This window comes from Chiloscyllium plagiosum, unplaced genomic scaffold, assembly GCF_037043375.1.
Source record: "Chiloscyllium plagiosum isolate Xiang-an unplaced genomic scaffold, Cpla_swu_hap1 HiC_scaffold_13, whole genome shotgun sequence".
In the NCBI taxonomy this organism is placed as follows: Eukaryota; Metazoa; Chordata; class Chondrichthyes; order Orectolobiformes; family Hemiscylliidae; genus Chiloscyllium; species Chiloscyllium plagiosum.
The window spans coordinates 47,929,937-47,953,389 of record NW_028270151.1 but is presented as its reverse complement, the minus strand read 5'-3'; the positions used below and the strand labels follow the sequence as shown (position 1 = coordinate 47,953,389).

At 39.2% G+C, this 23,453-nt stretch overlaps 1 long non-coding RNA gene across 2 annotated transcripts in view; it reads left to right on the top strand.

Moving 5' to 3' along the window:
* The first annotated feature begins 858 nt into the window (after positions 1 to 858).
* Positions 859 to 23,453, top strand: part of LOC148148316 (uncharacterized) — a 62,838-nt gene continuing 40,243 nt past the window's right edge. For both annotated transcript variants that reach the window (XR_015759185.1, XR_015759184.1), the window contains exons 1-2: positions 859 to 1,129; positions 17,812 to 18,704. This is a non-coding gene — a long non-coding RNA (uncharacterized LOC148148316). The remainder of the gene's footprint in view (positions 1,130 to 17,811; positions 18,705 to 23,453) is intronic.

The following is a 23,453-nucleotide window of genomic DNA, read 5'->3' as shown; positions in this document are numbered from 1 at the left end:
TAAATTGTGACGTGAGAAAAAGTGAGCACATGCTAATCACGTGCAACTGAAGGAAGCTCTGGTCAGTAGTGGGTTTAGGGTGGGAGTACTCCAGAATTTCCACTAAGATGTGCCAGTCTGCTTTTCATTAGTGTAAACATTCCAGCTTCTGGGACATTCCTCCATTATTCAGTTGGGTATAATAGCAACCCTTGGTTTAATTGATTTCTGCTGCACCCTTTACATTACCCTCCTCAAAAATACAGGTCGCAAGACATTAACAAGGATAAAAATGAATCAGATATGTTCGACCTTGTGATATCAGCAGAGACCAGGAATAGCTGATTACACAAGATATCACTTGAGCTGCAGCTAAGTCATGACATTGCTTGGAAAGTATATGAAGTACCCTTGTAATCCTACAACAGTTGTGTAATGCTTTCAAGGTGTATAGAAACAGACACAAATACACATACTATTTTGTGAATAAACAGATTTTGTATAAAAGTATCCTTCAGGCTGACGATTAAGCCACAATTATTAACTTGTTAGTTCTAATTTTATTGTTGCATTGCTATTGCTTTCCTGTTGAAATTTCCATTAGAAAACATATATCTTAAAATAAAATTACTTCCGGCCTTGTTAAGAATCTGTCTGGTATAAATACTGATGGAGTGTACCATGAGTAACTATATTTGGGGTAGAAGATGGGAGGTGCTCTAAGTAATCCAGCTGCTATGTTACTCTTCTAAGATTAAAGAAAAGCTGAGAAATTTGAATCTGCATGCTCTGATTTAATATGTAAATCCTAAATGATTTGAAGCTTGAAATTATTTGCTTGCAATATTTATTGTTTTTAAAGTGAACATTTTATCATCAGTTAGTAAGCTTTTTTAATTAAAGAGATCTACTTGTTTTTGGTATAGTCGCTGAACAAAGTTGCAGTCTTAAAAGCTTTTTGGCAAATGTTCAGAGCTTTCAGACTCAGAGACGACAGCCAGGAGTGCAAAATGTGAAGGAAAATTCTGAGCTCACACACAGGACTAAACCCACAGAATGGGAAATGTATTTCTTTGAAAATCTGGAGGTAGGAATAATTGATGTCATTTGGAAGACTTGTTTTCGTTTAAGCTGATAACGTGAATTTTTGGTAAGTAGACAAGGGCAAAATAAAATAGTCAACAATAAAATGAAAAGATTTTTATTCATTGTAAATTGATGAATTTAGTTTAAAAATAACGGACATAATCTTTCTGGTTATTGTCCTGCAATTTTTTCAGTGTTTATAACAGCAGGAGATGTCTAACATCATCTGTTACCCTGAAGTGCTTTTATGCAAATTATTGAATAATTATTTCAGTAAAATTAGTTAAATAATAAGTTATGGACCGTTTTAAATTGACTAACGGGATGCTGTATTTGTAAGAAACTGAAGCTTCATAACTTTTAAGAACAAAAATAAAAATGGAAAGTTTTTATATATGATTTTGCATTTTAAAAAGAACTTTAAGTTTATAACTGAAAATTATTAATGGAGCGAATAAATGATTGTTTTACCATAAATATTATTGCAAGTCTCGTAACTTTATATAATAAATTTCATATAGATATTCCACATTTTTGTCTGCACTAATGTCATAAATTTAATCTATTCTAAATTTCAGCCTTAGGAATAAATTTTATTAGAGTAAATTAGTGAGCACTTAATTTTGTAGTCCTTAATTTGAGCCTTGTTCTCATGGTATAAAAACAAACTATAAACTTAGAAATAATTCCAAAATTAGACAATTAAAAGAGTTGAAGGTACAAGTCCTTAAAATAGCATATTTTTCTTTTGTGTCAAACATAAAAAAAGAGTTTTAAAACTGACTTTCACTACTCTGGATGTGTATGTAATGTAACATAAGAAAAAGTAGCACAGAGAACTCTGTTGTACAGTTGTTTGGGATTTCTCCTGCTGTTAAGTTTGTGTTTGTACCTGTTTTGCTGCCTGACACAGAGAACTAAAAGCTGCTTTGCCCTGAACTGTCACCAATGTTGCTGCTCCCAATGCTTTACTTTGGGAGAAAAACTAATTATTTGATCATATTGAACAACAGTGAAGATGAACCAATAGGCTGACAAAATGCATCTTGTTCTTTGAGATTAAGAATGCTGTTTTGGGAGAAGGACTGGCATGGGTAAGTATTGGGAAAGAGAGTGTAAGTTGTAAGTAATTTGTTGTTAAAATTTGAGAGTCAGACCTAAAGGTGGTCATAATGTCTCGAAGCAAGTGGTTACATCGACTGAAATCAAGTTCAAAATGTAGAAAGAGACCATCTAATGTTTATGCCCCATAAACTTTCTAATTTATTTACCTAATCTCCCATAGAAATATATCTTCTAATTCTTTTATTTTTATGTAATTTATATTCCTTTTAAATGTATCTATTTATTTCACACACATGCTGTACCGTAGTGAATTTGATATACCCACTATCCATTATGGCAGTTGTAAAAAGAAAATATCAATTTTGACTTCCATCTAATTTTTAATACCTGTGACATTTTATGGACTAAATTTGGTTTTAAAAAAGTAAATTAAGACTTAAGAGGCAAACAGTGATCATCTGACCATAGTTTGAGCTAACTTAAGAAGTCATCAATAAACCAGAGTCAATCTGAACTGAAATTAACATGTTATCAAAATGACTTAAACCAATTACTCATTTGTATAAACACAAAGTGCAGCAGAAACGCAGCAATTCTGACAGCATCTGTGGAAAGAGAGGCAAAGTTAGCATTTCATGTGAAGTAGGACTCTCCCTTGGATCGGCAGCCTTCAAAGTTCTGAAGCAGGGTTATTTTGGAATAAGAAAATTAGCTGTGTTTCTCTCTTCACGTACTGACAAACTTGCTGTTTTTAATTTAGACCTCTAGCATCTGCAGTACTTTTTATTTTGTCACTCAGATCTGATTCCTATTTGACTTGTATCTTTCTGGAAGTTTCACGTTGGGATGAAATTTGCCTGCAGATGATTCAACTTGAAAACAGAGAAGCGAGGTATGGGAACACAGAAAGGAACAGTATTTTAACCAAATGCTTTTGGGCAGAGTGAGAGAAGATAATGGTCTTGATATAGCAGAACTGGATGGTTTGCTCTTTCTCCTCACTTCTCTCAGTCTTTCAAAAACACAACACATGGTAATGAAGCAAATTGGAAAAATATTCATTCAAAGAGAAGTTGGGCTTTGCCATTGTTGAGAAATATACAACATCAATTAAACAACTATAGTCTCTTTTTGCACTAAATACTTTTTAAACTTTATACCTCTGCCTGTGTATGTTTGATGTCATGTTTGTTATTTTTCTTAGGTTTTGGTGTAATAAAAAAATTCTGTCTCTTCACTCAGGATGACTTTGTTATTGGCTCCTTAATTTGGACTACCGCTACATTTTATTTAAAATGCGATGTACCTAGATGTTAAAAACAATTTAAAACCTTTATTCTATAAACTGAGGGGTTTATAAAGAGAGGAACTGATTTCGAATTTGCATTTGGTTAACAAGTTTCTCTGGAACTTCGATTGGAGTTATCCAATGACTATCTTGTATTCATGGTCTTCAGTATTGAACTCATCCACAAGTGGAAGGATCTCAGCCTCTTATTCTTTTCAATCCTCTCATAACTTGAAGGAGCTTCAGTAGTTTACCTGTCAGTCTTCTCTTCCATTGAGAAATGCTCCAGCCTGCTCAGTTTCTTTTCCCTCAATAGTCAGACTCTCGTAGCATTTGCGTGATCCTTTAAAACCTTTTACTATACTATCTCTAATTGCTGTATATCCTTTTAGCAAATTGTACTGTATGTTTTTTAAAATTCCTTATACGTTTAACACCATTTTTTCTGCTTTTGAATTCTGTTCTTTAGAAATGAACCAATGTGTTTTCTTTGCACTTTTTATTACTTTGATAACCTTGTTTCTCCTTTTAATGTTATAACAGCTTGACACCGAGACTCCTCTGTTTCTGTGCTCCATTTAGGTTTATTTTTCATGGAATAAGTGGCCTCCTTATTCCTCCAACCAAAAGTGATCACTATACATCTATCTATACTGAAATTGTTTTTCATATGTTCATTTTGCAAGTTTATTCATATCTTGTATTTCATCATAGTTTTATTTTCAGTATTATTGTAACCTCCATTTGGTGATATCTACAAATGTTGATGTTATTCTCCTGAACTGAATCCAAACAATTTCTACACATGGCGAACAATAGCAATTTCAGCACTCTTTAGAACAGCAGTTCTTCCATCAGTCTGAGTAATGACATTTGGCCCCTAATCTAGTTTTTTTCTCTCTTGTAGTAATTTGCTGTCCACTCTGCTTCTTGTCTCTGACTTCATATGCTTGGAATTTAGTGTTAAAGGAATCAATCAGCCTCAGCTCCTATCACCGTGTATCCTGGTCAGTTGCACCACAACGTGTGGTAATGAGCTTTTTCATCACGTTTGTACCATATACCATGTATAATGAGGCTCAAGCTGCAAACATATGTGATGATTTGGCATGGTAGCTTTGGTATTCTGTACAGTATATATCACCGTAATATGAAATTAATTTTTTATGAACATTGAAATAAAATGTTGTGTTCAATAATTATTGATGTTAGAATCACACTATTTAAAGTGATGATGGGTGGGGTAGACAGAAAAGCTTGGTCAGCCAATGAAGTAATAGTGGAATTTGAAATTTAGCATTGGAACCTAGATCTACTGGGTTTGCACTTAATGTAAATCCAGGCTGAAATTCTGGAGTAGAATAGAAACTGAGTTTTCTATTATATATCTTGTAGGTATAATAAAGAATTTCTAGTTTACCTGAAGAATTCTTTTTATTGGGAAGCATTAGTTATACAGGGGATGGAAGTTGTGGTTGTTGGAGCTCCCAGGATCTTGCTGCAAGTGTTGCACTAAGGTTTGACTGTTTCAACATTTCAAATTTTCAACATAATCATCATCATTAGGTCGGAAGTGGAGATGTTGCTGATGATTATGCTTTGCTCAGCATTATTCATGACTCCTCAGATGCTAAAGCAGTACATTTCCAGCAAAACCTGGACAAAATTCAGACTTGGGCTGATAGTGGTAAGTAAAATTTGTGCCACGCAAGGGCCAAGCAATCGTCCTCTCTAAAAACAGAACTTAACCATATTGACTTAAATTTTAGGTTCGCTGGGGTTTACCTGTTAATTAATTGGACCAGCCACAAAATACTGTGGTTATAGCACCAGGTCGAAAGCTGGGAGCTCTATGGTGACTAAATCATCTGCTGTCTTCCTAAAGCCTGTCAAGTATCTTCAAATCAGGAGTGTGATATAATTTTTTAAAAAATTTGTTCGAATGAATGCAGTTCCAACAGCATTTAAGAAACTTAATGTCATATAATTCAGTGGTTCTGAAAGGGTTAATGTTGTGGTTGCACAAGGCTCCACCCAAGCAGAATATGTCAAACGGCCCTGATGGAGAATCTGCATGACCAGTTTAAATCCTGATGGAATCAGATATCCTGAGGAAGTGGTGGATGCAGGTACAATGGCCAAGAACAGGAAGGTGGGACTAGTTTAGTTTGGGATTATGTCCAGCATGAACTGGTTGGGTGGAAGGGTCTGTTTTTGTGCCGCATGACTCTATGTTGTCTTTGGCTCCTGATAGTCTTGATAATTATGTCTAATAAGCCTATGTGACTTATCCCTTTTGCTATCATGTAATAAATTATGTTTTGTTGTATAGACACATGCATCTTTGTGTTAAAACTCAAGCACTTCATCCTCTACCATTGTCAACCAAACAGGTGTTTAGATCCTGTACAGAAAGGAGACTTTGGACAGGGTTATTGTATCTGACTGTCTGACCCTCTGTTGCAGTTACGATCCTGTTCAGGTGTCTGTTGAGAGCCCCTAGAAAGGCAAGTCCAGCAGATGCCTGGGAACACCACCAAACAAACCTTCCCTTCCAAGCTGCACACTATGTTGACTTGACAATATATTGTTGTTCCTTTATAGTCTCTGTGTCAAAATATTGAAACTTCCTCTCTGACAGCACTTTGGTGTACTGTACCACATGGACTGCAGCAGTTTGAGAGAGAGAGGCTCATTCAAACCTTTTCAATGACAACTTTTGCATCCAAGCATGAGTAAAATGCAAGTAGTTAATCTTAGAATGGATTCTTGCCAATTTCATCTCTGCAAGTATGTTACTTTCAATAAGTTTGATTCGAGCATTCCTTCCTGCATCACCAGAGAAGCATTCTTTGGCCTGATTTCTCAAATTATTTGTTGACTTTTCCTTTAAAGACATGAGCTAACCATATCCTTATATGGCAATAATTCTTTGGCTACAATACATTGCACTGATGAAAGGTGAATGCTGTTGACAATATAAACATTCTCCCATCAGAACAGCAACATCAAACAAAACTTTTTGCTTACAGCACTGATAGTGTTTGAGAAACAGCTAGGCGCAGAAAGACCTACTGTTCTTGCATGGACCAAATAAGCAACTTATGTTTCAGTTGGAAACTATTCCTGCAAAATTTCATTCAGTTGATTATGAAGGATAAACACAAATGAGTTTTGAGAAGATTTGTAGCTCAGGTTGAGGTTCTGGATGTAGGTTTGCTCGCTGAGCTGAAACGTTCATTTTCAGACTTTCATCACCATACTAGGTAACCTCTTCAGAGAGCCTCCGGATGAAGCATTACTGATGATTCCTGCTTTCTATTTATATGTTTGGGTTTCTTTGGGTTGGTGATGTCATTTCTTGTGGTGAAGTCATTTTCTGTTCTTTTTTTCAGGGGGTGGTAAATTGGGTCCAAGTCAATGTGTTTGTTGATAGAGTTCTGGTTGGAATGCCGTACTTCTAGGAATTCTCGTGCATGTCTCTGTTTGGCTTGTCCTAGGATGGATGTGTTGTCCCAGTCGAAGTGGTGCCCTTCCTCATCTGTATGTAAGGATATTAGTGAGATAGGGTCGTTTTGTGGCTAGTTGATGTTCATGTATCCTGGTGGTTAGTTTTCTGCCTGTTTGTCCGATATAGTGTTTGTTACAGTCCTTGTATTTTGTAAATGATATTAGTTTTGCTTGTTGTCTGTATTGGGTGTTTCAAGTTCATTAGCTGCTGTTTTAGTGTACTGGTGGGTATGTGGGCTACTATGATGCCAAGGGGTCTGAGTAGTCTTGCAGTCATTTCCGAGATGTAGGGGAGAGTAGCTAGGGTTTCTGAACATGTTTTGTGTGCGTTTGGTGCTGAGAAATCTGTGGACTGTGTTCACTGGATATCTGTTCTTTTTGAATACATCTACTGGGACAACACATCCATCCCTAGGACAAACCAAACAGAGACACGCACGAGAATCCCTTGAAGCATAGAGTTCCAGTTGGAATGCCATCAGCAAGCACATTGACCTGGACCTGATTTACCACTCCCTGAGAAAAAGAACAGGAAATGGCATCACTGTAGGAATTGGCATCACCATAGGAAATGACATCACCAACCCAAAGAAACCCAAACATATAAATAGAAAGTAGGAATAATCAGCAATGCTTCATCCGGAGTCTCACTGAAGATGTTACCTAGTGTGGTGATGAAACGTCTGAAAATCAACCTTGCAGCTTAGCATGCAAACCTACATCCAGAGGATAAATGCAAGTTTAGTTGCAGGTAGACAAGGTGGTGAAAAAGGCATTTGGTATGCTTGCCTTTATTGATCAGTGCCTTAAGTATATGAGTGGGGGGGTCATGTTGTGGCTGTACAGGCCATTGGTTAAACCACCTTTGGCATGCAGTTCTGGTCTCCCTGCTATAAGAATGTTGTGAAACTCAAAAGGGTTCAGAAAAGATTTACAAAGATGTTGCCAGCTTGGAGGGTTTGATTTATAGGGAGAGGCTGAATAGGCTGGGGTTATTTTCCCTGGAGTGTCAGAGGCTGAGGGGTGATCTTATAGAGATTTATAAAATCATAACGAGTATGGATAGGGTAAATAGTCAAGGTCTTTTCCCCAGGATTGGGGAGTCCTAAACTAGAGGGCATAGGTTTAAGGTGAGAAGGGAAAAGATTTAAAAGGCACCTAAAGGGTAACTTTTTCACGCAGAGGGTGGGTATGTGTATGGAATGAGCTGCCAGCGGAATTGGTGGAGGCTGGTAATATTACAATATTTAAAAGGCATTTGGATGGGTAGATGAATAGGAAGGGTTTAGAGGTATATGGGCCAAATGCTTGTAAATGGGACTAGATTAACTTGTGATAACTGGTCAGCATGAATGAGTTGGACTGAAGGGTCTGTTTCCGTGTTGTACATCTCTATGACCAGCAGTCTGTGCACATAATTAAAATTACCTTGGACAGAGTTCAGGTAATTCAGTTGTCATTGTATTTAGATATGCAGCTTCCTTCCTGTAAATGATTAAAAAGTAGTTTTGTTTTTATTTTACATTTCAATTGTTCACCTGCCAATTGTTTTGAACCACATGCTGCTGTGTCATAGAAAAATAAATCCAGTGTTTGACAATGCATATTTTCACCACAAGAGGGATTCCAACACCCATTCTTCTACTGGCTTCACTCAATTGTGGTCACCAGTTTTCCACTCACATTTTGTAGCTTCACACTAGGAAAACCTGAGGGGCAAGAGAAGCAAGAAAACACAGTACAGCAAGTGTGATGGAGACCGTTTTCAAAAATTATAAAAGTTACATTAAATGTAATTTGTCAAAACATATTTTTCCTGACTTTAATATGTTACATTCACCTTTTATTTTCCTCCCTTAATATGTTAGGTTTTCTCAAATGGCCTGGCGTGTTTAGAATCCAAACTATACAGAAAGAATTCAGACCTCTGTCCAGTAAAACTACTAACCAATCAAAGCTGAATATATAAAATAACATAAGAAATAACCTCATATAATGAATAATGGTTTATGATAACGTAATGATATTTGGTGTTTGGAGCCAGAATTTGTAGCAGTTATATACTGCACACTCATTCTACATCATATATCCGTGGATAAAGTTCACACATCCCTATAAATGTTGGAATGAGTCAAAGCAGCTGTCACAGTTGATCATAAGGACAATCAAGCAACAGTGAAATATGAGTATTTGTTATCCATAAGATACTCAACTCAGTGACATGCCTTTATGAGATAAGGTTACAAATATTTTCATTTTAAGGTGCAAGCTACAGAGGAACAGGATGTGAGCAATGCTTTTGTTGGGAGAGGCAGACGTGTTTCAACAGATCTTAGAAGACATCAAGGATCTCTGGATGAAGAGAACCTTGTCGATTGGGATTAGAGCCAAAATTGTACAATTGTCAGAAAGCAAATATAGCCCACAGATATTTTCACGAAATCAGCCACTGGCTGCTCTCCTTGGACTTTGATGCTTCAGTGTTTAGAAGTCCATTAAATTCTTTTGTAGTTTATTGACTCAATGGCAGGGTCACAATAATGAACCAGTGCCAGAACATGGGTGCAACTACATCTAAACCTTTTCCCTTAGTAGACTGAAGCAGTTCTGATTTTCAGCAATGAACCAGATCTGCGTTTCAAAATAGCTTTTATTGACTGTGTTCTTTTAGTGGCCAGTACAAACAAATATTTATCAATTTGTGAGTCAAAAGGTTGAAAGTGAGCCTGGTATTTAATTCTCCTATCGCATACAAAATCAGACTATCACTGTTTAGTTAATACAAAAGTTTTCCAATCTCTTACATCATCAGTCATTAAAGAGAAATTTTTGTAACCTCTAATGATGAGCTGCAACATTGAGTACAGTATTGATTTATTTCACCATTCTCTTTGGTCACAGACACACACCACTCCTTCCAATGGTTTAAAGCAATATATTAGGCAAAATAGTCTATCTCATTGTAATGTCTTTTATATTGTCCAACATATTAAATATAACATTACTAATTATTAATGTTAATAATTAATTCAACGAATGCTTACTATATATCTACTTAGATCAAATTCCACTGTCCACTAATACACGTATGGCAAGGAAGATCTTGGGGAACCTACACTTAAATATTTGCTGAGTTTAGGATCATGTATATATTAATCCATTTTACAGATCTCCATTTCAAAGTAGCTTCTATTGAATTGTTCTTGTAGTGGTTAATGCTAATTTTCCCAACCAGTTAATGCATAATGTTCTCAAATATTTTCTGTTATAAATATGATTGTAATTTTAAGTAGCAATGAATTCTAAGTTTGTCCTTTGTAAATATATCGCTGGGAGTAAATTGTCAGCCAACCTTACACATTTCAACAATGGACCAAGTCCAAAAGGTAAACTTGCACAAATGCACATGGCATTTCATTGTTGTTCAACATTTATTTTTTAAGAAATAATTATTTGTCCAAAAGAATCATTTACATCACTATTGTTTCCCCAATTCTACTGATTACATATTGCTTCAAAATAGTACTTAATTTTGACAACGAAGAAAATTCCTATCCCATCTTTTAATACTTTCAATCACATCCTATATTAAGTCATTCCCCTTTCCTATCATCTCAACCCTGTATCGCAACATGCTTCAGATCAATGTGTATTTACCACTAAGTGCTACTTGTCTGTTCTTGTGCATTCTATACTTTGAAGTGCAATATTGAGCTTCTATCCTGTGTAAGGGAAAGAGACCAATAGATTCACATTTTGATCAATTCAATCTAACACAATGATTGTGAGGTGAGGATGTGGAACAAAATAGTCATAATGTAGATCTTGCTAATATGTGGAACAATTGTAGTGATCAGCAACCAGGTCAGTGTAAGAAATCAAAAAAAGAACCAAATGCTGATCAGATAAGCTGGTGTAAGTCAGGAAGAGCATAAATACTGGCATAAACCTGTTGAGCAAAAAGGCCTGTTCCTGCACTATACTTTATATGTAACTCTCAGGAGAAAAGCAAGCCTGAGTAGCAGAAATAAGAGGTTGAATAAAACCAAAGAGAAATAAAATATTGCCATAAAAGATTAAAGAAAGAAAAACTTAGAATTGTAAAGCTCTTCTTGTGATCAGCAGGCATTTTGAAGTGTTTTACAGCCATTGAGATACTTCTGGAGTGTGGTCACTGTTTCAATAGAGGGAACATGACAGCTGCTTTGCATGTAGCGAGCTCCCGTAAACAATAATAACCAAGTAATGTTGACGTGATGTTTATGTGAAATTGTGATATTAACTAAAAGATAAATATTGGTGAGAATGCCAGAAATCCCCTGCTGTTCCTCAAAACAGTGCCATGGTGTCTTTTTCATGCACCTTTGAGGGCAGATGAAACATGATCTCTGAAAGATGGCACTTCCAATAGTATGACACTTCCTTAGGACTGCACTTGTGCCAGCTTTGATCTTTGTGCTAAAGTCCTGGAGTGGGCTTTGAACCCAGAACCTTCTGACTCAGAGAAAAAAGTGCTTCACATAGTCTTGGTTGCCTTAAAATAAAACTGAATGGAACGAAAAGAAATTTGGAAATAGAAGAAAGGATGAAATGATTGAATCCCTACAGTATGAAAACAGACCATTTGGCCCAACAAGTCCACACACACACCCTCCGAAAAGTATCCTACCCAGACCCATTCCCCTATCCTGTTACTTTACATTTCCCCTGGCTAATGCAATCTAACCTACACATCCCTGAACACTATGGCCAATTCACCTAACCTGCACATCTTTGGACTGTGGGAGGAAACCAGAGCATATGCAGGAAACCAACACAGATATGGGAAAAATGTGCAAACTTCACACAGACAGTTCACCCAAGGCTGGAATTGAACCCAGGACCCTGACGCTGTGAGCCAGCAGTGCTAACCACTGAGCTGCTGTGCTGCCCTGTATAAATTAATTTACAACTGACAAATACAGGTTGAATCTTACACTGTGATATCACAAATATCTTGAAGCATTCAGCAATGGAAATAAAAATTGGATGGAATAAAAGGTGTCTAGTCAATCCAATATCACACATTTACTCTCCACCTGCTGTTGGATGTTCTGACCAGTGTCTTTCTAGGTAATAGCGAGTAAACTAACTGTTTAAAATATTCATCAAATCTGGTTCAAAGGACAGTAGCAATATTAATGGCAAATGTTTCGGTTAATGCCCTAACTATGATGTCGAGTGTTGCTTTTGGTCTCTTCTAAAATGTATCAGCGAATTGTTAGGAACGTGGATGACGCTGCATAAAATAATTTGTTCTTTTAGGACCATCAACAGTTTCTACTGTTAGCCTTTGGGGATTTCACACTTCAATGTCTTGTGAAAGGTTTAGAGAACAGGGAAAATTTGCAGTCCATTATTAAAAAATGGTTTAACCATAAAATGACATCTAGCAACACTGCCAAGGAAACTCCAGTTTCCATTGTTAAAGTTATTGATTTCTGCACTTGAATTTCTAAAATGTAGTCTTCATATGTGAGGTTTGATGGAGTACAAAATTCTTAATGTATACCCTTATGTGTTAGAGAAGGTTTTGTAGGAGGTGTCATATCAGACCCTGATCTATTCCCCAATGAATGACAAAGGCCACAAATCTTTAGCAAACTGTTGAATATTGATCAGTAACAGGATCCTGGATAACTTTCCCCATCCTAATTAATTTAAGGTTACCTAAGGTGATCATAATACCTGCATGAAATCAGCGAACAACACAGACCAGAGCATAACAGTTAATCATTGCACAAAGGAATGTAATTTTTTAAAACTGTGATCACAAAACTAAGGGAGATTAGTTTTGGACTGTGTTAGGCATTAACCGAGTTAACTTGCCCTAGCTTAGATTTGGCAAGAATCTAGTCTCCATTGGCTCTTTTCCTGCCAGTTCAGTGTGTAATACATTGATGCAAAACCATGAGCTAGCTTTCTGTACAGCATTAGTTCTCCATTGTGTTTCACTTTGACACACAACCTCTCTCAGATTGTTCCATTTGCTGTTGCTGAGTGACCTATGCATAATTTTATATGTTACAAATCAGTTGTGACACATTGGTGGAATAAGTTGCATATCAGGATGTAAACCTATTTTTGGAATATGAAAATGCTATTTGGCTCAACCAGCTTTCTTTTTTATTATAATATATTTTTATTAAGAAAAAATAGATTTTTAAATATTACAACAAATACAAAACAATGCAATTCAAAACAGTACAAAAATAATACAAAATTAAACCCAAATAATAAAAAATATTCCCCAGCCCACCCTCCTATACGAATGTATAAACATATATAGAGAAGTATAAAATTTTAAAAAAACCTAAACTAGCTATTTAACTAACTAAATAAATACCTAACAACAAACAAATAAATAGTAATAACTCAGCTCAGCCAAACAAAACACTCATACATTCACAGTTCCTCCTCCCTGGATATTGGACTCATGAAACACAATTGTTACGGCTATATAAAAGCCCTTGTTAGTGTGGCAGATAAATCTGTGTCCAGGTATTTCAAAAAGAGTTGCCATGTCTTGTAAAAATTCTCAGTTTTGTGGTGTACCATATTTGTGAGAAAATCCAGGAGAATATGCTCCATAACAATCTTCCGCCAACCCGACTGGCCTGGGGGGTTTTCTGACATCCAACCTAGCAAGATATTCTTCCTTGCACAGAATGTAAGAATATTGAAAAGTTTTGCCTTATGCGAGTCTGCAGGAAATACAATGGGTAGGCCCAAAAGGAGCGAAATAGGGTCCTTCTCCACCCTTACGCCTAAAATCCTCTCCATTGCACCCACCACAGCGCTCCAATATGTTTGAAGCCTGTCAAGACCAAAGACAATGGGTAAGAGTACCCTTACAGACCTTGCACTTGGGGCATGCTGAAGATATCCCTGGTTTAAATTTTGACAAATGGTCTGGGGCTAAGTGGACCCTGTGGAGAATCTTCAACTGTAAAGCATGGGTCCTATTGCAAATTGATATGTTCCTTGCATTCTCCCAAATATCCTCCCATGCCTCTGAAGAAACTTTAACACCCAGCTCTCTTTCCCACATCTTGCAGAGTCAATCAGACTCATCTGAGGTGGCACCCCCCAATTGGTGATATAGAGTACTGACAGAGAGTGTACTCTTAGCCCTTAGTACCCCTCTTTCTATGTCAGTTTTGTAGGGATCAGTCAAAAGTGTGGTCTTTTTTTGAATAAAATCCCTAACTTGAAAAAAACGAAAGAGGTCTCTATTAGGTAACTCGTACTTCCGTACTAACTGATCGAAGGACATCATTACATCTCCCTCAAATAAATCACCCATGCAAGATATACTCCTAGCTGCCCAACGTTTAAATCCTGAATCTATCATAACTGTTTGAAAACTCGGCATACACACTAAAGGTGTAAACAAAGAATTGCCCTCCATGCTTTAACAGTATTGATGACTATTGGATTATGGCAATATTCCCTAACGATCCTCACCTTGTCCAAAAACAGCAAACTGGTAAGGGGGCACCTTGCCTGGGAGACTTCGATATCTAGCCATATTGAAAGAGGGTCCCCACAAACCCAATCACTTACGTAGGTCAAACGCGAGCTTAATTGGTAATTTTTAATGCCCGGAAGGTCTACTCCCCCCAATCTGTGAGGCAACTGCAGTTTGGCTAATTTAATGAGGGGCCGTTTACAGCGCCAGATAAAGGAGCTGAACCAACTGTTCAGTCTCCTGAGTGTTTGTTTATTGAAAATCAGGGGGAGCATCCGTATAGGGTATAGCAAACGAGGGAGAATATTCATCTTAATAAGCGCTATCCGACCCAACCATGAGACTGGAAGTGCCTCCCATCTTTGGAGATCTTGTTTAATTTTTTCAAATAATTGAGTAAAATTGGTTTTGAACAGCCAATCCAGAACTGGAGTAATGAATATGCCCAAATACACAAAACCCCCCGTGACCACCTAAATGGGAATCTATAGTCACTCTCAAGAGCCAACTCTTTCGTAAGACCACCCATAGGCATAGCCTCTGATTTAGCAAAATTAATCTTATACCCTAAAAAAGCGCCAAACGTGTGAATGCATTGTGTCAGGCAAGGCACTGAGACTGCTGGATTTGTCAAGAAAATTAGAACATCATCTGCATACAGCGAGATTTTATGTAATTTTGACCCCATTTCTGGAGCTGATATATTGAGATCCCCACGAATGGCCTCTGCCAACGGTTCAGTCACCAACGTAAAAAGTAATAGTGAAAGGGGACAGCCCTGCCGGCTGCCCCTAGAAATATTAAAATTGCTTGATCATACCCCGTTGTTAATGACCGCAGCAAGAGGTTCACTGTAGAGAATCTTTACCCATCTTATGAAAACTTCACTCAGACCAAACCGGCCTAGAGTATAGAAAAGGTACGGCCACTCAACTCGGTCAAATACCTTCTCTGCATCTAAAGAAATCACCAATCCCTGTAATGACTGCTGTTGGCAATCTTGAATTAAGCCGCCTCCTAACGTTATTGGAGGATCTGCGACCCTTTATGAAGCCTGTCTGATCCTCTTTAATAATAGAAGGTAACACAGTCTTAACGCAAGAGCCTTAGAAAGGATCTTAAAGTCCACATTTAAGAGCGAGATGGGCCTGTATGAAGCACAGTCTTCCGGATCCTTCCCTTTTTTGAGGATAAGTGAAATATTGGCCTCTCTCAGAGATGGTGGGAGACAAACATGACTGTATGAATCATTAAACATATTCACCATCGGGCCTGACAGTATACTTATAAATTTCTTATAGAATTCACTGGGAAGTCCATCAGGACCAGGCGCCTTCCCACTCTGAAGCTGCCTCACAGATTCCTGCACTTCTTGCTCTGATAATGGGGCATTGAGAAAGGACTGTTGTTCGGGAGTCACACCCCGGAGCTTCAGCTCTCTAAAAAAGGATTCCATTTTGGCCTGCCCCTCCTCACAATTCTCAGACTGATATAATTTAGAGTAGAATCTCTGGAACACCACATTAATCTTTTTAGAATCACAGTTAGGTTCCCAAACCCTTCCCTAATCGCTGTAATGGTTTGTGGGGCACTTCTCTTTCTGGCAAGGTATGCTAAATATTTGCCTGGCTTGTCACCATGCTCGTATATCCTTTGCTTTGCAAAAGCCAGCTCCTTCTTTGCCGTCTGCGTGAGCACAGAATTTAGTGCAGACCGCAGTGCCGTACTCCTCTGTAGTTTGACCAACGAGGGTATGTCAAAATAGGCCTTCTCGGCTGCTTTCAACCGTGCTTCAAGGAGACGTTGCTGCTCACCCTTCTGCCGCTTCCTACTTGTGGAATATGAAATAACTAACCCTCTGGCATAAGCTTTGGCAGTTTCCCAGAGAACAGATGAGCTATCAACCGAGCCTATGTTGATGTCTAGGAATGCCTGAAATTCCCTAGAGAAATTCTCCACAAACGTGCTGTCCATGAGAATAAAGGGGTCCATTCGCCAGTACCTTGAATCCACTGTAACATCCTTAATTTTAACCATGAGGTACACTGGAGCATGATCAGAGATGGCAATATTACCAATCGTACAGGATGCCACCAGATCCAGGGTTACCGCAGGGGTCAGAAAAAAATCAATCCTCGTGTGACATCTGTGCAGATTGGAGAAAAACGTGAAATCCCTACCTTTAGGGTGGAGACACGACCAGACATCCACCAATCCTAATTCCCCACACAAACCCAATAACTGTTTAGTTTGTGCAGAGGGTATCGAGGGACCTTTACTGTGACGTCCATGAGACAGTTAAAATCTTCCCCTATAATGATGTGCCGAGACTTGAGACTTATCAGTTTAGAAAAAGCATCTACCAAGAATTTAAGAGGATGAGCTGGGGGACAATAAACATTTAAAATGGCATATTCTTCACCATTTATCAAGGCTTTCAGAATTACAAACCTCCCGAATGTGTCTTTAACACATTCCGACAATTTAAATGAGAGATTTTTCATAACCAATATAGCCACTCCCCTACTTCTGGTATTAAATGATGAAACATAAACTCAGTCAAAGCCATTCTGCTGTAATTTCAGATGCTCCTTGTCACCCAAATGTGTCTCCTGTAACAAAGCAATATCCACCTTCTCCTTTCTAAGACTCAAGAGTACCTTCTTCCTCTTAATTGGTGAGTGACTTCCCTTGATATTCTGGGTACACCATTTAATCAAATCATTAGCCATAATCTTCTGCAATTACATTTAAATTCCAGAGAGGAGGAACCCGAACCACAAATTGCTGAGCCTTAGTGTCGCATGATCCACCAAATATAAAAACTACATTAACTAAAACCACTACATTTAACAAACATACAAAATTATTAAAAATAAAAAACAGGAAACAAACCAACATATAAAGCGCCAATAGCGCTGAGTAGGGGAACTCACCCCCTGCCCGGAGGGGGCAACTACCCGTCCCGAACTGCCCATAAATAGGCATCTAACCATTCCTGAAGAAGAGCTTATGCCTGAAACGTTGATTCTCCTGTTCCTTGGATGCTGCCTGACCTGCTGTGCTTTTCCAGCAACACATTTTCAGATCTAACCATCTCAACCACCTTCACTTCTCCCAGCTAGAGCCGCATCACAAACACAAGTTAAATAGAATAAACACCCCACAGAATAGCAATATGAATAAAAAAATCATTCTATTATAAAAAAAAAGGAATAAATACCCCACCCATCCTTTGGTATGTCCTAACTTAGAAATTTAAAATGTATGTCTTAACCACTGCCAGACATAGTTTGAACCAAATTATTATCAATAGAGGTAAAAAAAAGGGAAAAACAAAGCTCCAACCGGATTTCCTCCATTTCTTTTACAGAATGATAAACGCATACCCAAGCAACGATATTTATACCTACTACAATTGTTTAACTTAGGTTAGTTTTGCCACAAGGTCTCTTGCCTTCTCCGATGTGTCAAAGAGATGCATGGATCCATCTAAGGTTATCCAAAGCACTACTGGATATCTCATGGAGTACTGAATCCCAAGCTCCTTCAATCTTCTCTTGATACCATCGTACGATTTTCGTTTCTGGATCACCGCCGCTGAAAAGTCCTGAAAAAACATGATCTTAGATCCCTCGTAAATTAGGGCCTTTGGAATCCTTCCCCTGGAGTCTGGAAGCCTCCATGACTCTCTCCTTATCCCGGTAATGATGGAACCGCACCAGGAAAGGACGAGGGCGTTGACCCAGACCCAACCTCCGTGCTGCGACCCGGTGAGCCCTCCCTAGCTTCAATCCTCTCATGCCAGTCTCCAAGTGAAGGAATTTTGGAAGCCAATCTTCAACAAATTCCGCAGGCCGCTCACCTTCCTTACCCTCAGGCAAACCAATGATCCGAATGTTTTTTCTCCTGCCCCTGTTTTCAAGATCGTCCACTTGGTCACGCAAATTACGAACCTGCGTCTTCAGGGCTTGGATCTCTTCCTTGAATGAACTGGCATCAGCTTCCACTGCTGTGACCCTGTGCTCCACCTCATCCGTCCTCTTCTCCAGGTCTCCCAGCTGCTGCTCACGCTTCTGCAGTATGAGAGAGACTGGAGCCAGCTTATCTTCAATCTGTTTCCCCAACATCTCGCGAGATTTCGAGAGCTGGTTCACCAGGTCCTGGAGAGTAATCTGCTCTGAGGCTGCTGCAGGCTGAGCTGCAGGCCCAGCCTCAGATGCTCCTCCTCCCTTTTTAGGCATTTCTGGACAGCTGAAAATACAGGTAAGTCAATTTTTAAATGTTTCTTGGGGCTCCACAATCTTTCCAACACCCCAAAGAAATCCTGATGACCTGGGTTGGGTGAGTTAAAGGACCGTCCTGCTCCTGCTGCGATGCAAAGCTCTGCAGTGTGATCTTCTCAGATCGCCGCCATCTTAGATCCCCCCAACCAGCTTTCTTTTTAAAACTTATGCTTCCAATGCATTTCTGTTAACATATGTTGCCACGCAAAAATAAGCATTTTCTGGAAGAGACCTAGGAGCAGAGAGGAGAAACTTTGTTGATGAGTTGCATAAACAAAATGCTTTTTGAAGTCAGATTTATAATGTTTGAAACAGAGAATCAAATTGATTTGTCATCTTGTAGTATGGCAGTCTATGCATGCATCTTCAACTTGTGCTGCTGCTGCAAATTTCAAAGGACAGAATCTTAGTTTCGGAGTGATGTAGGGGTAAGGTAAGATGAATGGTAGAGTTGAGCAAGATGCTCAGAGAGCGCTATCACAACCTTGAGATCATCTTGCTGCATCTTCTACACTTTGCCCAATTGGCATCTTGAGATTCTCACCGTGAAGCAATAAGTTCCCAACTGATGCAGTCATTGCTTGTTAAATATTCACAGCCTTATTCACAGCCCAGCTTGCCACAGGTTGTGACCTCATCAAAATTGTCAAACAAACCAGCTATTGGGAAATCTAATGTGCAAACCAGAGCAGGTTGATTCAACTCGCCTAAGCTTGCATTTTGGGCAAGCAAATCTTAGCAGGACTTATACACTTAATGGTAAAAACAATGACTGCAGATGCTGGAAACCAGTGTCTGGATTAGAATGGTGTTGGAAAAACACAGCAGTTCAGGCAGCATCCGACGAGCAGTAAAATCGACGTTTCGGGCAAAAGCCCTTCATCAGGAATACAGGCTCTCTGCCTGTATTCCTGATGAAGGGCTTTTGTCCGAAACGTCGATTTTACTGCTCCTCGGATGCTGCCTGAACTGCTGTGCTTTTCCAGCACCATTCTAATCTAGACTTATACACTTAATGGTAAGGTCCTAGAAGGTGTTGCTGAGCAAAGAGACCTTGGAGTGCAGGTTCATAGCTCCTTGAAAGTGGAGTCGCAGGTAGATAGGATAGTGAAGAAGGCGTTTGGTATGCTTTTGTTTATTGGTCAGAGTATTGAGTACAGGAGTTGGGAGGTCATGTTGTGGCTGTACAGGACATTGGTTAGGCCACGGTTGGAATATTGTGTGCAATTCTGGTCTCCTTCCTATCGGAAAGATGTTGTGAAACTTGAAAGGGTTCAGAAAAGATTGACAAGGATGTTGCCAGGGTTGGAGGATCTGAGCTACCGGGAGATGCTGAACAGGCTGGGGCTGTTTTCCCTGGAGCATCGGAGGCTGAGGGGTGACCTTATATAGGTTTACAAAATTATGAGGGGGCATGGATAGGATAAATAGACAAATTTTTTTTCCCTCGGGTGGGGGAGTGCAGAACTAGAGGGCATAGGTTTAGAGTGAGAGGGGAAAGATATAAAAGAGACCTAAGGGGCAACTTTTTCACGCAGAGGGTGGTACGGGTTTAGAATGAGCTGCCAGAGGATGTGGTGGAGGCTGGTACAATTGCAACATTTAAGAGGCATTTGAATGGGTATATGAATAGGAAGGGTTTGGAGGGATATGGGCCGGGTGCTGGCAGGTGGGACTAGATTGGGTCGGGATATCTGGTCGGCATGGACGGTTTGGACCGAAGGGTCTGTTTCCATGCTGTACATCTCTATAACTCTAAAAGGCCTCAATGTTGGGCATTTGGCACATGCACCCCATATTCATGGACATTAGCATTTCACAATGTGGCAGCTTCTATGAACCCTCTTGGCACATCTCTGATCCACTTGCATCATCCTTCTGAACTTCAATGCTGCATTTAAGGCTGCACCAGGACCTGTCTTTGTATTGCAGCAACAAGGCCGCTTTGCACTCAAGGACACACACCCTATGCTTGGACTGGACCACTTGAACAAGGAACAAGAGAAGCCATTGGCCTTTCGAGCCTGCACCAATATTCAATAAGATCAAGGCTGATGTGATTTTAACCTCAACTCTACATTCCTGCACTCATAATCAAAACTATATTTACTTTTGCCTTAAAAGTGTTTATAGATTTTGCATCCACTGCCTTTTGGGGAAGGCAATTCCAAAGACATTGAACCCTCAGAGAAAAAAATATTTCTTCATCTTTGTTTTAAATGGGTGATGCCTTATTTTTAAATGATGACCTCTTGAACTAGATTCTCCCACAAGAAGAAACATCCTTTCAACATCCACCCTGGTCAAGTCCCCTCAGGATCTTCTATGTTTCAATTAAGTTACCACTTACTCTTCTCACCCTCAAAGGATTCAGGACTATCCAGCTTAGCTTTTCGTCATAAAGCAATCCACACATTTCAGGTATGAATCAAGTAAACCTTCTCTGAACTGGTTCCAAAATATTTACATCGTATTGCAAATACCGTGACCAGCACTGTATGTAGTACTCCAGATGCAAATTCACCAATGCCCTTATCACTGAAGCATAACCTTAAACTCTTACATTCAATTCCCATTGCAATAGAACAAAATATTCTGATTACCTGTGTACTAACCTTCTGTAATTCAGGCATTAGGTTCTCTCAGAGCTCAGCAGTCTCTCACCCATTTAGATAATATGCTTTTTTATTCTTTCTGCAAATATGGACAATTTCACACTTTCCCAGATTATACTCCATTTGCCAGTCCTTTATCAACTCACTTATTCGAACTATATCCCTTTGTAGGTATTTTTCTATCTGCTATGTTCAGGGCAAATATTAAGACCCATGCAGGGAAGGTCTGGACTGACAGTGCATATCCAAGTGCACAACGGTCTTTTAAAATATGGTGTTGGCACCAAAGTTGCCAGTCAAGTCCGGGATGTCCAGTGAGTGGTGGGTTGCTCAGGGATGGCACATGGTAAGGTGGGATGGAAATCAGTTGTTATATAGATGAGGGCTGAAATGCCAAGTAATGCACTGAGTTTGGTAAGGTATAGCCAGAAAACCCGCTCTGCGTTGAGGCAAGAATCAGTCCACCAAACTGGACAAAACTTACGCTAAGACAAAAAAACCAGAAAGATTCCATCCTACTATTCTGTTTCTTAACATCTTTCATGTATAAAGTTGGTGAATTCTTTGACGTTTAGCACACCAATCACTATTCATTTCTGGCACTGCATTTATTTACTTGTAAGATGGAGCAAAAAACCCCTATATTAAAATGTGTTGACAAAACCCTGGACCTTGGACAGAATTCTGGACTTCCAAAACTTTTCAAACCAAAAGTGAAAGCTGGAATGAGTCTGTGGGAAATACACAACCAGCTGGCCTGGGAATAGAGAGTGCTTCTGGGACTATTGGTCAGCCTAGAAGCCCAATTTACACCTCCCCTCGAAAAGAATAACGACGAAAACCAACAGACCCTAGCCTGAGAAAACTTTTATACCTCAGGCTACACAGAGCCGACAGTTATGGGGCCTACACTAGACATTCATCCTCAATCCAGACCCATTCACACACATTCTAACCATTGGAAAGCCAATTGACTTCAGAAGAGAATATCAAAAGCACAATAAAATCTGCAGACTTGAGTGGAGATGACAGGGCCCACTGTCAGTATAACTGCCAGCCACGATCTCATCAGAATGTGACCATTTTGCAACAACAAGCTTCTGCATGAACAGCTTCCCCACAGGCTTCCACCCACCACCAGATGCTTTGGAACCAAGAACCACAGAGGCCAAACAGAGAACAGGGAAGCCAAACCATGTGCCTCATCAGAACAAAAGACATCCGAGAGGGGGGAAGCTGACCAACGCGATCCAAACAAGAGCTTCCAGACACAGCATGTTCTGAACCAAGAGAACCAATGGCAAGAACCTCAGTAACCGACCATGACCAGCAGAACTAAAGTCTGACAACCCAAACAACTGACTTTACCAACACCACAGGTCCTCAGACACAACCTGAAGTGAAACCCTGGCCTGCAAAACCAGCGGAAAGGCAAGAAAACCAGGTACTTACTCAAAAGATCTACTATGCTCCTTACCGCATCAGCAGACCCAACCTGAACTGAAAAACCTACACAGTCTGAAGTCTTCATCCAGGGACTGGATACAGCAAGCTGGAACAGCCAAGCGCACTTCAAAGCCGCATTTCTCTGTGATGAGCTTAATTTTCCTCTGACCCCAAAGTTCTGACCTAGCTAGCCGGGAGGGGAAGGCGGGTGGTGACAGTACATTGGGACCCCAAAGGTAGGAATTCTGATTAGAGTCTGAAATGAAACACTGTAGTTTTATGTTTGTGTCAGTAGGATAGTGTTCTAATTGTAGTTATCTATTTACTAGTGTACTTAAACTACTACTTTACTCCTGTATAATTAATTTTGTCGATTTCCTTATTTATTACATTGCTTATTTTCTTATATTATGTTTACCTTTTGTATTTTAAATAAGCACAGAGCTTCTTTTGCCCTGAAACATCTGTCTACTGTCTCTTCATTTCACATTCCCTAAATAAGTCCAGTCTCCAGAACCAGAGGTCTGCGAACGATTCAAACTACTTAAAGATCAGAGAATAACTGATTGTAAACCAGAACCCTACAGACTTCACTGTAGCTATTAAGCAAATTAATTGTTGAGAAAAATATTTCCTCAGTTCAATACATAAAGACCTCTCAATGACAG